We start from the raw sequence: 16310 nt of genomic DNA on the forward strand, positions 1-16310 counted from the left end.
AATCTAATGCTAAACTACCAATAGCCCCCAAAAATTAAAAAATTAGACCTAAATTTAAATTAATCTAAAATTACAGAAAATAAAAAAATCTAATATTACAGAAAATAAAAAAACAAAATTATCAAATTTTTAAAAATTATACCTAATCCCTATGAAAATAAAAAGCCCCCCCCCCCCCATTCAGCTCTTTTGCTGCTCATCCCTAATCTAAATCTAGAGGTTAATAGGGTAAATAGGTTTATTGTGATGTGGGGGTTTTGCGTTTTAGGGGTTAATATATGTTTATTGCGATGTGGGGATTTTGTGGTTTAGGGGTTAATAGGGTAATTAGGTTTATTGCGATGTGGGGGTTTTGCGGTTTAGGGCTTAATAGGGTAATTAGGTTTATTGCGATGTGGGTGGTTGACGGTTAAGGGATTAAGGGGTTAATTACTTTATTATTTTGCAATGTGTATGTGTTAATACTTCATTTTTTTTTGTTATACTTTGTGCGGGCGGTGTTTTTTTGTAATGCTCCATTTGCCTTTGCTGAATCCAGGTGGATTCCGAAAATGGCAGGGTGGCACCTTCGGTGGATTCTTTCACCACCCTGCCATTTCAATTTGGCTGTGCTCGCAGCCAACTTTCTGTTGGCTACCTCGCGCTGTCAACATTCCATTGAGGATGCGTGCGCAACTGCCGACTGCGACGGATATTACATTAAATGCAATTATAATACAGATGGGTCTCTACATCAGGATTTCATCTGGGGACAGACATGATTCTTGTCTCCTTAAAGGAACAGTCTGCACTAAAATTGTTATTGTTTAAAAAGATAGATAACGCCTTTACTACCCATTCCCCAGCTTTGCACAACCAACATTGTTAGATTAATATACTTTATAACATTTAAACCTTTAAATTTTTGCCTGTTTCTAAGTCACTATAGGCAGCCTCTTTTATTTGCTTTTCCCAACAGGAGTCTGCTAGTTCATGTGGGCCATATAAATAACTTTGTGTTCACGCCCAAGGAGTTATTTAAGATTTAGCACAACACAGTACTAAATGCAAGTCAATAGATAATAAATAAAAAGTCATGTGATCAGGGGGCTGTCAAAAGATGCTTAGATACAAGGTAATCACAGAGGTAAAATGTATATTAATATAACTGTGTTGGTTATGCAAAACTGTGGAATAAGTAATAAACGGCTAGATTACGAGTTTTGCGGTATGGCTATACCGCTGAAAAATTGGCCATTGCGTGTGGAATGGCCGGGAATGCATATTACGAGTCGCGGCGGTATAGCTATGTCGCAAGCATTTTAGCCTGTAACGCAACGTCCATTCCGCACTCAAAAAAATTACGTTTGAGTGCGGGATTTTCCATAGAGCAGGTTACAGGTTGTGCGGTCCGGCTAAAATGCTTGTGTTACAGCCTATACCGACACGATCCATTCCGCCATCTGAGAGCAGTAGTTATGGATTTTGCAACCAAAAATGTTTCACAAAACTCATAACTAAAATGTTACAAAGTACACTAACACCCATAAACTACCTATTAAACCCTAAACCGCCGCCCCCCTGCATCGCAAACACTATATTAAATGTATTAAGCCCTAATCTGCCGCCCACATCGCGAATATTAAATCAACCCATTAACCCCTAATCCACCGCCCCCCGACATCACCTGTGTTCTGTATTATTTGCAGACTTCGTCACGTTTCCCTACCTCCACCATGCCTACCAAATTCTTACAAAGTTGTTGATGCGTGCGCTTACTGCAGCATTGCTACAATAAAGTGCAAAATTACACTAAATAGAACGCATGCGCCCATGCCGCAGTCAGCAAATATTACAGAAGTGGGTCAAACACAGTTTTGGCACTAGCTGGGTCAGGTGGCATACATATTGATCAAACTTATGTTTTCACAATATACATAGTTACAAGCACTTAGATGTACAAGTACTTAGTTACAAGTACTTAGATGTACACAAGTACTTAGATGTCCCCCAGAGTGTTTGTAAATATTGATATTATGTAAAATAGGTACGATCCATTTGTATGCCACCAAGCTAGTGCCCAAATTGTGTAGGTCCCAAGAGTGCTTGTAACTATGTATACTGTGAAAACATAAGTACGATCAATTTGTATGTTGGATGTTTTATTTACTCATTGGGCGTGCAGCACCTCTCTTTTTTTGCACAATCGATTTGTATGCCACCTGACCCAGCTAGTGCCAATACTGTCCAAAAGATACAGATTGGAAGTTGCGCCAATTAAGGCTATCTGATTACTTAGTAGATAATATGTGTATCTGAATATGGATATTTAAAATAAAGCAAATTACTACAATTGCAAGTTTAAAGCTAAGTCCACAATGATTTATTAATCCGTAAAAACAAATAATAATGAATAATAATTCTCAAATTCAATCGATTTAGAGGGTTCAATTCATTTGGAAGGTTCAATTCCTATCTAAAACAATGCATTCATTGTATAACTAAAAAATTCATTCAATCTTTATCTAAAAACACCGGTGTTCACTTCTAAAACCTAACTGGTTAATATGACTCAACTGATAGTACAAAACAAGCCTTAGACATATATTCCCGGGATTGGTAATTCAGTTACGATAACAAAATTATAACACAAATAGTTTTAAGCATATATTACAGTGATTGGAAATTCAGTTGTCCTACACAAAGCTAATATCTCTAAGCGCTTTGTTAGCAGATTTAAGACTCAGCAGTCTGGTTAGCTACTTATATTATTGAAACACTTGCTTATGCAGACATGTAGTGTCATACACTGATAGAGAAAGTCTATTGTATTCAGCTAAATTTTAGCAACCAATTCCTAATGTTCAGGCAAAAAGTTCATTCATAAATGTGTTTGAAATATTCTTGTGTTTGAAATATTCTTGTGTGAGCCACTAAGCAGCTGTTTCCAGTGCCCTTTAAAGCTGCCACTTCAGTGAGCTCTCTCCCCAATCCTCCTGTCCGGAGTTCCGGTATGGGAGGAGGCAAGATACAATCACTCGCCTATGTTCACAAAGTGTTTCCTTTAGTCACAGTGTATCTTCTAAGTGTGCACACTTACAATTCTCCTTCTTTCACTCTTCACTCCTACCGTCTGCTCAGCGTTGTTTTGCAGCAATTCCACTTGAGCTGGCTTTGACGGTCCTGGGAGCCAGAAAAGTCTTTTCCAAAAGGATTATGTCTCTCCCAAACAAACTCTGGTGTGGTTTTCTACGCGTTTCAGCTCTCCAGGGAGCCTTTGTCAAGATAACCCCCACCAGCTGTGTTGCCTTTTTATACGATTACTCCATGTTTAACCCTTTCTTAGGATTTTCCAAATCTTTTCAAAACTCTCTGGTTCAAACTCGTTTTATTTCAAACTCATATTCTTTCCCTGTTTAAAAGTTATGCATTATCCCATACATTCAATAAAACATTTAATAAAACATTTAATAGAACATTTATAATGTTTCAAGGCATTGTTAAAAACGGCTGTGTCTTCAGTTGATAATACTTTAAAATTCAAACATGTTCCATTTAGCAATTTGCTTTATGTACCCATCTCAAATCTAAATTTAGTAAAAGACTATGATAAATGAATTTTGAATTGGTCTCAAATGAATGTATATTTGCAACGTTTCATTAAAAAAAATTGAAAAAATTCTTATGACAATAATATAAATTTAGGTCAGAATCAAACTGGTAACTTAGTGGTCTAGAGTCCATATCCCTAACCATTGTGCTATAGTGGTTAGAGGTCTTGTGGTCTAGACATATCTGAATCATATCTCTTTATCTAATCATCTTTTTAAGAAATTTTTTTTTTTTTTACCAGTGTTTTCAATTTTATTTTCCTCTCTGGATTCGAACTCCTGGACCTACCCTGTCAATGGTTGGCGTCTTAACCACTATGCTACTTGTACAGTGGTTAAAATATTCTCAGCATTGAATCTGTTATATAGTTTTATTTCAAATAATCTGGATATTCGTCTCTCCTTACTTACTATAAAGGAAGTGGTATTTAATCAGTACTACAAGATGTTTATGTCTAAATCTGAGTGTGAAAAATTATTTATAATAGTGAAAAAAATTTTTTTTTTATAGTGAAAATATTTTTCAAAAAAATCCCTTATTCTATCTTAACTCATTTGGCTAAAGAACTCATAAATCATATATCGAATCATGGATGATAGTATATATGTTGTTCAATTAATTTGAACCTTCACATGATTTAGGGTTGTTTATTTTACCGTTCATTATATTAAATGGGATTAATATCTATCGTTTGGTCAAATTTATATTTGATGCTCGTCAAATAATTAAAAGATTGTCCAATTAAATGAAAGAGTTTATGTCCATTTCACTATTTAGACCTTTTGGGTGTAGTGTACCAAAGTTAAAAATAAATTTGGCCTCCTGCTTTAGTAGTTTCCTTGTTAAATTCCCTCTCCTCCCATCTGGTGTTACTTTTTTTATTCCCCAGAATTTAAGAGCTCCTATATTTCCCCTATGGACCTCTTTAAAATGTTTATACAAGATGGTATCCTCTCTCTCATGCTCAATCGCCAGTATATGTTCGCGTATACGGTCTTTTAATTTTCGTCCTGTCTGTCCAAAGTACCTCAAATTACAATCGCACTGTAACATGTATATGATGTTTATATCTGTACATCTTATAATTTCGGTAATCTTTACAACCCTTCCATCTTTTCCAGATGTAATCTGTTTAAGTTTGGTGCTATTCTTGCACGCCTTACACTGGTGGCAGGGAAAATCCCCCTCAATTTTATCTCCTTCTAAGGTCTTATAATCCCTATTGCACATTTTTATATCTCCTCTAAACTCGCTAGGGGCTAACATTGATTTTAAGTTCTTTGCCTTTCTATAAATGAATCTTGGTTTCCTTCCTAGATTCGGCCCTATTAGGGGATCTTTCAATAAAAGATGCCAGTGTTTTTGTACTATATTTTGGAATAATTTATGGTGTGCAGAATATGTTATAATTACTGGTATATCAAGTGTTTCTTTATACCCTTCTTTTTGCGATTTTTCTTTTTTAAGTAATAGTTTATCTCGATCTATATTTTTTATGTCTTTTACTATATCTTGGATTTTATCGGTATTATAACCTTTCTGCCCAAATCTTTGTAATAGAACTTCTGATTGTTCCTCAAAGTCTCTTAGATCCGTGCAATTCCTTCTAACTCTCATTATCTGTCCTTTTGGTATATTCTTTTTCCATTTGGTGTGATGGCAACTTGCCGCATCAATGTAATTGTTGGAGTCGACTTTTTTAGAGATCTCTATCTCTATATCCAAATAATTAATTTTAAGATTACTAAACTCATATGTGAATCTTAGGCCAAATCTATTGGTGTTCAGATCATCAATGAACATATCTAATAGCTCTGTGTCACCCCTCCAGATAAAAAACAGGTCATCGATGTAGCGTCTATAGAGCACAAGGTTCGCACCCCATGGGGACTGGTCAATGACCTCTCTTTCAAATATCCCCATAAATAGATTAGCATAACTGGGTGCGAACCTTGTGCCCATAGCCGTACCTTTAACCTGTAGGAAATAGCTACTTTCAAATTTGAAGTAGTTGTTTCCCAGAATGTATTTGATACATTTTAGCAAAAATCTGTCATGTTTGGATCTTGTTTAAAGAAATATTCTATAGCCTGCACTCCCAGTTCGTGTTCTATGTTCGTATAAAGGGAGCTCACGTCGCATGTGACAAATACAAAATTCTTTTCCCATTTTATATCTCTTAGGATTCTTAGAAAATGCGCTGAGTCTGCTATGTAAGAGGGGAGTTCTTTCACATAGTCTTGTAAGAAGAAGTCAATATATTGCGACATATTTGATGTAATTGAGTCAATACCTGATATTATTGGGCGTCCAGGTGGTTCTTTAAGATTCTTATGGATCTTGGGCAAGAAGTAGAATATGGGGGTTCTGAAATTTTTAATTAAGAGGAAATTAAATTCCTGTTCAGTCAACAAATTCGCTAGTTTAGCTTCATCTAGCATTTCTTTCAATTTGCAATAATAGTTATCACCTGGATCATTTAAAAGTTTTTTATAGGTAGATGTATCATTCAGTAGTCTATAGGCCTCAGTTTTATAGTTTGTACTGGTCATAATCACCAGACCCCCTCCTTTATCTGCCTGCTTTATGACTATATCGTCTCTAGATTGTAATTCTTTTAAGATTGTTTTTTCTTTCAAACTCAGGTTCCATTTAAGATTCTTAGTTTTTTTGGTGTCAATTTCCTCTAGTTCTTGTTTCACCAACTTTTCGAAAGACTCTATATAATTACCTTTTTCTTGTGTTGGAAAAAATTGTGATTTGGGTCTAAAATTTGTATGGATATATTCTCTTTTCTCCACCAGATCAGTATTTGAAATTGGATTTTTTAAGAAATGTTTTTTAATAGTTAGTTTTCTTACAAATTGGTTAATATTAATGTAATGTTCAAATTTATTCATCACTGAGGTTGGGGCAAAGGATAGTCCCTTTTTCAAAACATTTTCTTGCGTCCTAGTTAATTCTAGATTACTGAGATTGAAGATTCCATTGCTCTCTGTACTTTCAGGTGTATCAACTCTAATTGGGTCACTATTTCCATTAATCAATAGATCTCTCTTTCCTCTCCCTCCTCTTCCCCCTCTCCTCTTCTTTTCCCTCTTGGTGGGTCGTGATTCCTGTTCTGGCCCACTTCTAAAAAATCAGCTGATGTACTAGCCCTAACGGGCGATTGGTCTGTTGTTTTCAGTACATTAAATCTATTATGGACCGGAACTCTCCAATTTTGTTGTGTTTGTTCACCTCTTCTATTTGTATCAAATCTTTCTCTACCTCTATTGTACCAGCCTCGCTCATATTGTCTTTCCTCATTAAAATGTCGATATGGTCTGTTATCCTCTCTTGGATAATTGGACTCTACTCTTCTATAATAATCATTATCTATTCTTCTATGATCTCTCCTAAAATGATTAGGGTACTGTCGATCAGAATATCTATGATTGTTGTAATACTGATTGTTAATGAAACCATGGGGGGTGCTGTTTCTATAACCATCTCCCCCCAAATGTCTCCATTCCTTATTTTCCTCTCTTTGTTGTCTATCAGAAAACTGTTCCTCACGTTGTCTATTTACCCTTTTATCATAATGAATAATACCTCTATCATTATCTGGAAAGTCTATATTTTTGGTATTTTTCATACCTCCCTTATTATGTTCTACAGTTTCTGTTAACTGTTTGTTCTCTTGTCTATTCTGTGATCTGTTTTCCTTTCTCTTACTAAATAGTGTATTCTTTTTTGTGACAGCCTTTTGTTTTTCTATCCCCTGTTCTTCACTCTTTTCGTCTGTTCTATAATCATCTCTATCCCTATTAAACTTTTTCCATTTGTTGTTTAAAAGGTCTGTGTTCAGATCTCCTAATCTTTTAACAATTTCGCCCTCCTTTTCAAGGTATTTAGTGTCCTTTTTCTTTGTATCAAAAAGTATTTTAGATTTTGTTAATTCTTCATTTATTTCTTTGAGAGCAATATTCCTTACTTTAATTATAATTTTAATTAAGTCTGCCGAGGCCTTCTCTAATACTTCAAACCATTCAATTTTTAAATCTGTTTTCAATTCGAAAGTGCAGTCTTTTTTTAGACGTAAACCCCTAGGTATCATTCCTACTTCTATATATTTTTCCATAAACTTTAATTCAGTTTTTATTTTTAGTTCCTTTGTAAGTAAGTCTTCTAGTGTATTTAAAGTGGAACTGATGTCTAGCGTACAATTTGGAAGTAGGGAATCTTGTATATATTCATTATTCTCCAAAGAGACATCTATTGCTGATAGCAATGAGTCTCTCAATTTAAAAATATCCATCCCTAAAGGACTCAAAAATAGAATGTGTGACCTCGCTATTTGGCCTTTATTGTATTATTTTGATTTTCTAATTAATTAATCGGATCACCAGTTCAAATTATCTTCAAATTTATCTCCCTAAATTTATCAATGGGCCTTAACACAATTCAATAAATAATTGAATTTACTCGTTTTCCTAAATGCAGCTCACCCTGGTGAAAAAATCTAAACAGGTTAAAGACAAAGGTGGTGTGAGCTGGAGATAGGGTAATCTCAGATATGCCAACTTCCTGATTGCATTTATCACCACATATGCAATCAATTTAGGCTTTCCAAAAGATACAGATTGGAAGTGGCGCCAATTAAGGCTATCTGATTACTTAGTAGGTAATATGTGTATCTGAATATGGATATTTAAAATAAAGCAAATTACTACAATTGCAAGTTTAAAGCTAAGACCACAATGATTTATTAATCCGTAAAAACAAATAATAATGAATAATAATTCTCAAATTCAATCGATTTAGAGGGTTCAATTCATTTGGAAGGTTCAATTCCTATCTAAAACAATGCATTCATTGTATAACTAAAAAATTAATTCAATCTTTATCTAAAAACACCGGTGTTCAATTCTAAAACCTAACTGGTTAATATGACTCAACTGATAGTACAAAACAAGCCTTAGACATATATTGCAGGGATTGGTAATTCAGTTACCATAACAAATATATAACACAAATAGTTTTAAGCATATATTACAGGGATTGGAAATTCAGTTGTTCTACACAAAGCTAATATCTCTAAGCGCTTTGTTAGCAGAAATAAGACTCAGCAGTCTGGTTAGCTACTTATATTATTGAAACACTTGCTTATGCAGACATGTAGTGTCATACACTGATAGAGAAAGTCTATTGTATTCAGCTAAATTTTAGCAACCAATTCCTAATGTTCAGGCAAAAAGTTCATTCATAAATGTGTTTGAAATATTCTTGTGTTTGAAATATTCTTCTGTGAGCCACTAAGCAGCTGTTTCCAGTGCCCTTTCAAGCTGCCACTTCAGTGAGCTCTCTCCCCAATCCTCCTGTCCGGAGTTCCGGTATGGGAGGAGGCAAGATACAATCACTCGCCTATGTTCACAAAGTGTTTCCTTTAGTCACAGTGTATCTTCTAAGTGTGCACACTTACAGTTCTCCTTCTTTCACTCTTCACTCCTACCGTCTGCTCAGCGTTGTTTTGCAGCAATTCCACTTGAGCTGGCTTTGACGGTCCTGGGAGCCAGAAAAGTCTTTTCCAAAAGGATTATGTCTCTCCCAAACAAACTCTGGTGTGGTTTTCTACGCGTTTCAGCTCTCCAGGGAGCCTTTGTCAAGATAACCCCCACCAGCTGTGTTGCCTTTTTATACGATTACTCCATGTTTAACCCTTTCTTAGGATTTGCCAAATCTTTTCAAAACTCTCTGGTTCAAACTCGTTTTATTTCAAACTCATATTCTTTCCCTATTTAAAAGTTATGCATTATCCCATACATTCAATAAAACATTTAATAAAACATTTAATAGAACATTTATAATGTTTCAAGGCATTGTTAAAAACGGCTGTGTCTTCAGTTGATAATACTTTAAAATTCAAACATGTTCCATTTAGCAATTTGCTTTATGAACCCATCTCAAATCTAAATTTAGTAAAAGACTATGATAAATGAATTTTGAATTGGTCTCAAATGAATGTATATTTGCAACGTTTCATTAAAAAAAATTTGAAAAAATTCTTATGACAATAATATAAATTTAGGTCAGAATCGAACTGGTGACTTAGTGGTCTATCTAGAGTCCATATCCCTAACCATTGTGCTATAGTGGTTAGACGTCTTGTATACTAGACATATCTGAATCATATCTCTTTATCTAATCATCTTTTTAAGAATTTTTTTTTTTTTTTTTACTAGTGTTTTCAATTTTATTTTCCTCTCTGGATTCGAACTCCTGGACCTACCCTGTCAATGGTTGGCATCTTAACCACTATGCTACTTGTACAGTGGCTAAAACAGTCTCAGCATTGAATCTGTTATATAGTTTTATTTCAAATAATCTGGATATTCGTCTCTCCTTACTTACTATAAAGGAAGTGGTATTTAATCAGTACTACAAGATGTTTATGTCTAAATCTGAATGTGAAAAATTATTTATAATAGTGAAAAAAAAATTTTGATAGTGAAAATATTTTTCAAAAAAATCCCTTATTCTATCTTAACTCATTTGGCTAAAGAACTCATAAATCATATATCGAATCATGGATGATAGTATATATGTTGTTCAATTAATTTGAACCTTCACATGATTTAGGGTTGTTTATTTTACCGTTCATTATATTAAATGGGATTAATATCTAACGTTTGGTCAAATTTATATTTGATGCTCGTCAAATAATTAAAAGATTGTCCAATTAAATGAAAGAGTTTATGTCCATTTCACTATTTAGACCTTTTGGGTGTAGTGTACCAAAGTTAAAAATAAATTCGGCCTCCTGCTTTAGTAGTTTCCTTGTTAAATTCCCTCTCCTCCCATCTGGTGTTACTTTTTTTATTCCCCAGAATTTAAGAGCTCCTATATTTCCCCTATGGACCTCTTTAAAATGTTTATACAAGATGGTATCCTCTCTCTCATGCTCAATCGCCAGTATATGTTCGCGTATACGGTCTTTTAATTTTCGTCCTGTCTGTCCAAAGTACCTCAAATTACAATCACACTGTAACATGTATATGATGTTTATATCTGTACATCTTATAATTTCGGTAATCTTTACAACCCTTCCATCTTTTCCAGATGTAATCTGTTTAAGTTTGGTGCTATTCTTGCACGCCTTACACTGGTGGCAGGGAAAAAACCCCTCAATTTTATCTCCTTCTAAGGTCTTATAACCCCTATTGCACATTTTTATATCTCCTCTAAACTCGCTAGGGGCTAACATTGATTTTAAGTTCTTTGCCTTTCTATAAATGAATCTTGGTTTCCTTCCTAGATTCGGCCCTATTAGGGGATCTTTCAATAAAAGATGCCAGTGTTTTTGTACTATATTTTGGAATAATTTATGGTGTGCAGAATATGTTGTAATTACTGGTATATCAAGTGTTTCTTTATACCCTTCTTTTTGCGATACTGCCAATACTGTGTTAGACCCGCTTCTGTAATATTTGCCGACTGCGGCATGGGCGCATGCGTGCTATTTAGTGTAATTTTGCACTTTATTGTAGCAATGCTGCAGTAAACGCATGCGGCAACAACCGGCTTTGTAAGAATTTGGTAGGCGAGGCCGGAGGTAGGGGAACGTAACAAGGTCATCAAATATAACAGAACACCGACACTACATAAACCTATTAACCCCTAATCCGCCAGCCCCCCACATCGCCAACACTATAATAAAGTATTAACACCTAAACCTCCAGACCCCCACATCATAACTAATAAACTAAATCTATTAACCCTTAAACTGCCAGCCCCCACATCGTAACTAATAAACTAAACCTATTAATCCCTAAACCGCTGGCCCCCCACATCGCAAAACACTAAATGAAACCTAACAGCCCCCTAACTTTAAATTAAAATTACAATATAACTATCTTTAAATAAATAACAACTTACCTGTGAAATAAAATAAACCTAAGATTAAACTATAAATTAACCTAATATAACTATTCTAATAAAATTAAAAAAAAACTACCAATTTAAAAACCTAAATAACAGGATTAAAAAAACCTAACACTAAGAATAAATTAAAAACATAAATTACAAAAAAATTAAAAAATCTAAGATTACAAAAAATAATAAAGACTAAAATTACAAAAAATAAAAAACTCTAAGATTACAAAAATAATAAACGAAATGATCAAAAATAAAAAAATTACACCTAATCTAATAGCCCTATAAAAATAAAAAAGCCCCCCAAAATAAAACACCCCCTAACCTACAATAAACTACCAATAGCCCTTAAAATGGCCTTTTGTAGGGCATTGCCTTAAGTTAAACAGCTATTTTACCTAGAAAAAAATACAAAGTCCCCCCAACAGTAAAACCCACCTTCCAACCAACCCCCAAAATAAAAAACCTAAGTCTAAAAAAAACCTAAGCTACCCAATGCCCCTAAAGGGGCATTTGTATGGGCACTGCCCTTAAAAGGGCATTCAGCTGTTTTACTGCCCTTTAAAGGGCATTTAGCTCTTTTACGGTGCCCATCCCTATTCTAAAAAAAGCCCACCCAAAAAAATAAAAAAACCCTAACACTAACCCCATAAAATCTACTCGCGGTTCCTGAAGTCAGGACATCCATCTCCATCCAGGCAGCGAGAAGTCTTCATCTAGGTGGTGAGAAGTCTCATCCAGGCGGCAACACCTTCATCCATCTCCGGGACGTCTTCTATCTTCATCCCGGCGGCGGGGTGCGGATCTATTCTAGATGGTGATGACATCCTGCATGGAGAATCCTCTTCATACCATCACTGCCATACACTGAAGTTGAATGCAAGGTACCCATTTCAAAATGGCGTACCTTGCATTCCTATGGGCTGATCTGATTCTTCAAATTCAAATCAGCCAATAGGATGAGAGCTTCTAAAATCCTATTGGCGCCGCAGGGATGAAGATAGAAGACGTCCCCGAGATGGATGAAGGTGTCACCGCCTGCATGAAGACTTCTCGCCGCCTGGATGGAGATGGATGTCTGGACTTCAGGAACCATGAGTAGATTTTATGGGGTTAGTGTTAGTTTTTTTTGTTTTTTTTTGTAGTGGGCTTTTTTTTTAGATTAGAGATGGGCACTGTAAAAGGGCAATGCCCATACAAATGCCCCTTTAGGGCCAATGGGTAGCTTAGGTTTTTTTAGACTTAGGTTTTTTATTTTGGGAGGTTTGTTGGGTGGTGGGTTTAACTGTTAACTGGGACTTTGTATTTTTTTCTAGGTAAAAGGGCTATTGGTAGTTTATTGTAGGTTAGGGAGTATTTTTATTTTGGGGGGCTTTTTAATTTTTATAGGGCTATTAGATTAGGTGTAATTTTATTTATTTTTGATAATTTCATTTATTATTTTTGTAATCTTATTTTTTTATTTTTTTTCCGTAGTGTTAGGATTTTTTACATTTGTAATGCTAGGGTTTTTTATTTTTCGTTTATTTTATTTAGTTAAAATAGTAATGTTAGTTTAATTTATAGTTTAATCATAGTTTATTTTTATTTCACAGGTAAGTTTATATTTATTTAAAGATAGTTATATTGTATTTTAAATTTAAAGTTAGGGGGTGTTAGGTTTATGGGTAATAGTTTAATTTAGTGTTTTGCGATGTGGGGGGCCGGCGGTTTAGGGGTTGATAGGTTTAGTTAATTAGTTATGATGTGTGGGGCTGGCAGTTTAGGGGTTAATATATTTAAATAGTGTCAGCGATGTCGGGGGCGGTGGATTAGGGGTTAATAACTTTATTTAGTGTTGGCGATGTCGGGGGCAGCGGATTAGGAGTGTTTAGACTTGGGGCTTATGTTATGGTGTTAGGTTTAAACGTAACTTTATTTTCCCCATAGACATCAATGGGGTTGAGTTACGGCGATCTCCATTCCGCGATCGCATGTGTTAGTTATTTTCCAAACACTTTCTCCCCATTGATGTCTATGGGGGAAAGTGCGCACGAGCGCGTAAACTTAGCCCTTGGCTTTTGTGCGGTATGGAGCTTAACGCACCATAACATACAGCACATGGAGGTTTCTCAGTAACTCATAATAGCTATGGAGAGTGCAATAACGCAATTTTTTTTAGCGTTATTTTCGCACCCTGTTTAATGCAAAACTCATAATCTAGGTGAATGGGATTATCTATTTTTAAAAACAATACACATTTTATTGTAGACTGTCCCTTTGATTTATCTTCTTGCAAACTTTTTGTCTCACACTCAAATTTAGAAGGAGGGGCTTATGGGATGTAATATCTGCAGGTATAACCTCTGTCACTTATTGTGATTATATTCTTAATTACACAAAAGCATTTTTTTTTTGTTTTTTTAATTATCAAATAATGTTACTCACACATTGTTTTAACTGGTAATAATTAATTAATTTAAACTGAGGACATTATTAACAAATAAACAGCCATTAAAAAATGATAGACGCTAAAAATGTAACAGATTCATAGTCCAAAGGACACTATATATAATGGTTCCTTAACCCTCAAAAAAGCACTAGTTTTTAGTATCCTTAAAGGGAGAATACATTCAAAATGAAGCTTAATTCAGATCAGGGTGTATTTGATTTAAATCAAATTGATTTATATCATGATTTAAATCACAATTTAAATCACTAGTCAGTAAGACCGATTTAAATCGGTTTAAATCATGGGTTTTATTTTTAGAATATACATTTTCAGATATTTTTTTTCCATTTATTTTAGACCATTACTGCTTTGGTTATATATTATTAGATATGCATAGATACATTATTGAAATGAATTAAATTATTTTGAGGTGAAGTGTCTGCAGTTTAATTGATGAATCATTCATATTTGATCAACTTTTCAACTGTACTTTATTGGAAGAAGAAAAATAATTAATACATTAATAATAACAATTAAAATAGTTTGATTTAACTAAAACAATAACATTATTTTTCATTTATAATGCTTGTCCCTCCCTCCTCACACTTAGGTCCTTGTGCAGATCTATTCCACTCCAAACAATCTTCTATTCAGTGAGCTTCTTGAAACTTAGTATGGGTTAAATCAATCTGTGTACATATTTTTATAGGAGAGCAATGCCATTAAAGGGACAGTAAAGTCAAAATTAAACTTTCATGATTCAGAAAGAATATGCATTTCTTTAACAATTTTCTAATTGACTTCTCTATCTAATTTGCTTTGTTCTCTTGGTATCCATTGTTGAAAAGCCTGCATAGGTAGGCTCGGAAGCAATGCACTACTGTGAGCTAGCTTCTTGTCACTGTGTCACCCAATGTATTCCGCTAGGCCTCAGTAGAGCATTTCTCTCCTTCAGCAAAGGATTCCAAGAGAATGAAGCAAATCTAATAATATAAGAAAATATAAAATATGAAAATTAAATGCTCTATCTGAAACCCAAAAGTTATCTTTTATGATTATGTCCCTTTAAGGTCTATTTATCAAATCTGTATGGCCATTTTTGGGGTTAATAACTTTAGTATAGTGGCGGCGACGTTGGTGGCGGAAGATTAGGGGTTAATAAATGTAGGTAGGTGGTGGCGATGTTAGGGGTGTCAGATTAGGGGTTAATAATTTTTAACTAGTGTTTGTGATGCGGGAGTGCAGCAGTTTAGGGGTTATTATGTTTATTATAGTGGCGGCGATGTCCGGAGCGGCAGATTAGGGGTTAATAATTTTATTTTAGTGTTTACGATGCAGGAGGGCCTCGGTTTAGGGGTTAATAGGTAGTTTTTGGGTGTTAGTGTACTTTTTAGCACTTTAGTTATGAGTTTTATGCTACAGCTTTGTAGCGTAAAACCCATAACTACTGACTTTCAGTTTAAGGTATGGATCTTGACAGTATTGGCTGTACCGCTCACTTTTTGGCCCCCCAGGCAGACTCGGAATACCGGTGTAATGGAAGTCCCATTAAAAAAGGACTTTTTGAAAGCTTCGGTAATTACGTTGCGTTACGGCCAAAAAAGTGTGCGGTGCCCCTAAACCTGCAAGACTCGTAATGAAAAACTCGTAGTGAAAAAGAGCCTTAACGCTGCTTTTTCACTCATACCGCAAAACTCGTAATCTAGCTGCAAGTTTACTAATCAGCTGATTATTTCACCTGTGCTCTAGTTCAGATATACTCAAAATCTGGCCTGTTAGGGTTGCCTAAGTACAGGTTGGAAAACCAGTGATATAGAGCATGCAACGGCTTTCCAATGCACTTCTCTTATCTAATTTGCTACTTTCTCTTGGTATCCATTGTTTAAAAACAGCTAGGTAGGCTCAGAAGCAGCAAAGCACGACTAGGGACTAACTGCTGATTGGTGGCTGCACCTAAATGCCAACTCTGATTGGCTGATCAGATTTTTCAGCTAGCTCCCAGTAGTGCATTGTTGATCCTTCAACAAAGGATACCAAGATAATTAAAGAAGTTTTATAATAGATGCACATTGTCAAAGATAATAAACAGAACTATTAAGCCTACCAGTTGGACTTGATCTAAGGGATTTTATCTGAATTTTAAACCTGTTTGGCAGAACATAAACAATTTAAGATGAATGGCTTGGAAATTTAACTTTGAGACAGTGGTATATCACAATATCTTCATTTAAACGTTTAGTTTGTTCTCTATATATTTGTTAGATTTTAGCAATCAGAAAGTGAACAACAAAACAGACTTTCTTTTTTACTTTTCCTTATAAAAATACTAAGGTATAATGAACCATTTTAATGAATTAATTTTAATATGAATTTA

The sequence above is a fragment of the Bombina bombina genome, chromosome 5, assembly GCF_027579735.1.
Source record: "Bombina bombina isolate aBomBom1 chromosome 5, aBomBom1.pri, whole genome shotgun sequence".
NCBI classification, from domain to species: Eukaryota; Metazoa; Chordata; class Amphibia; order Anura; family Bombinatoridae; genus Bombina; species Bombina bombina.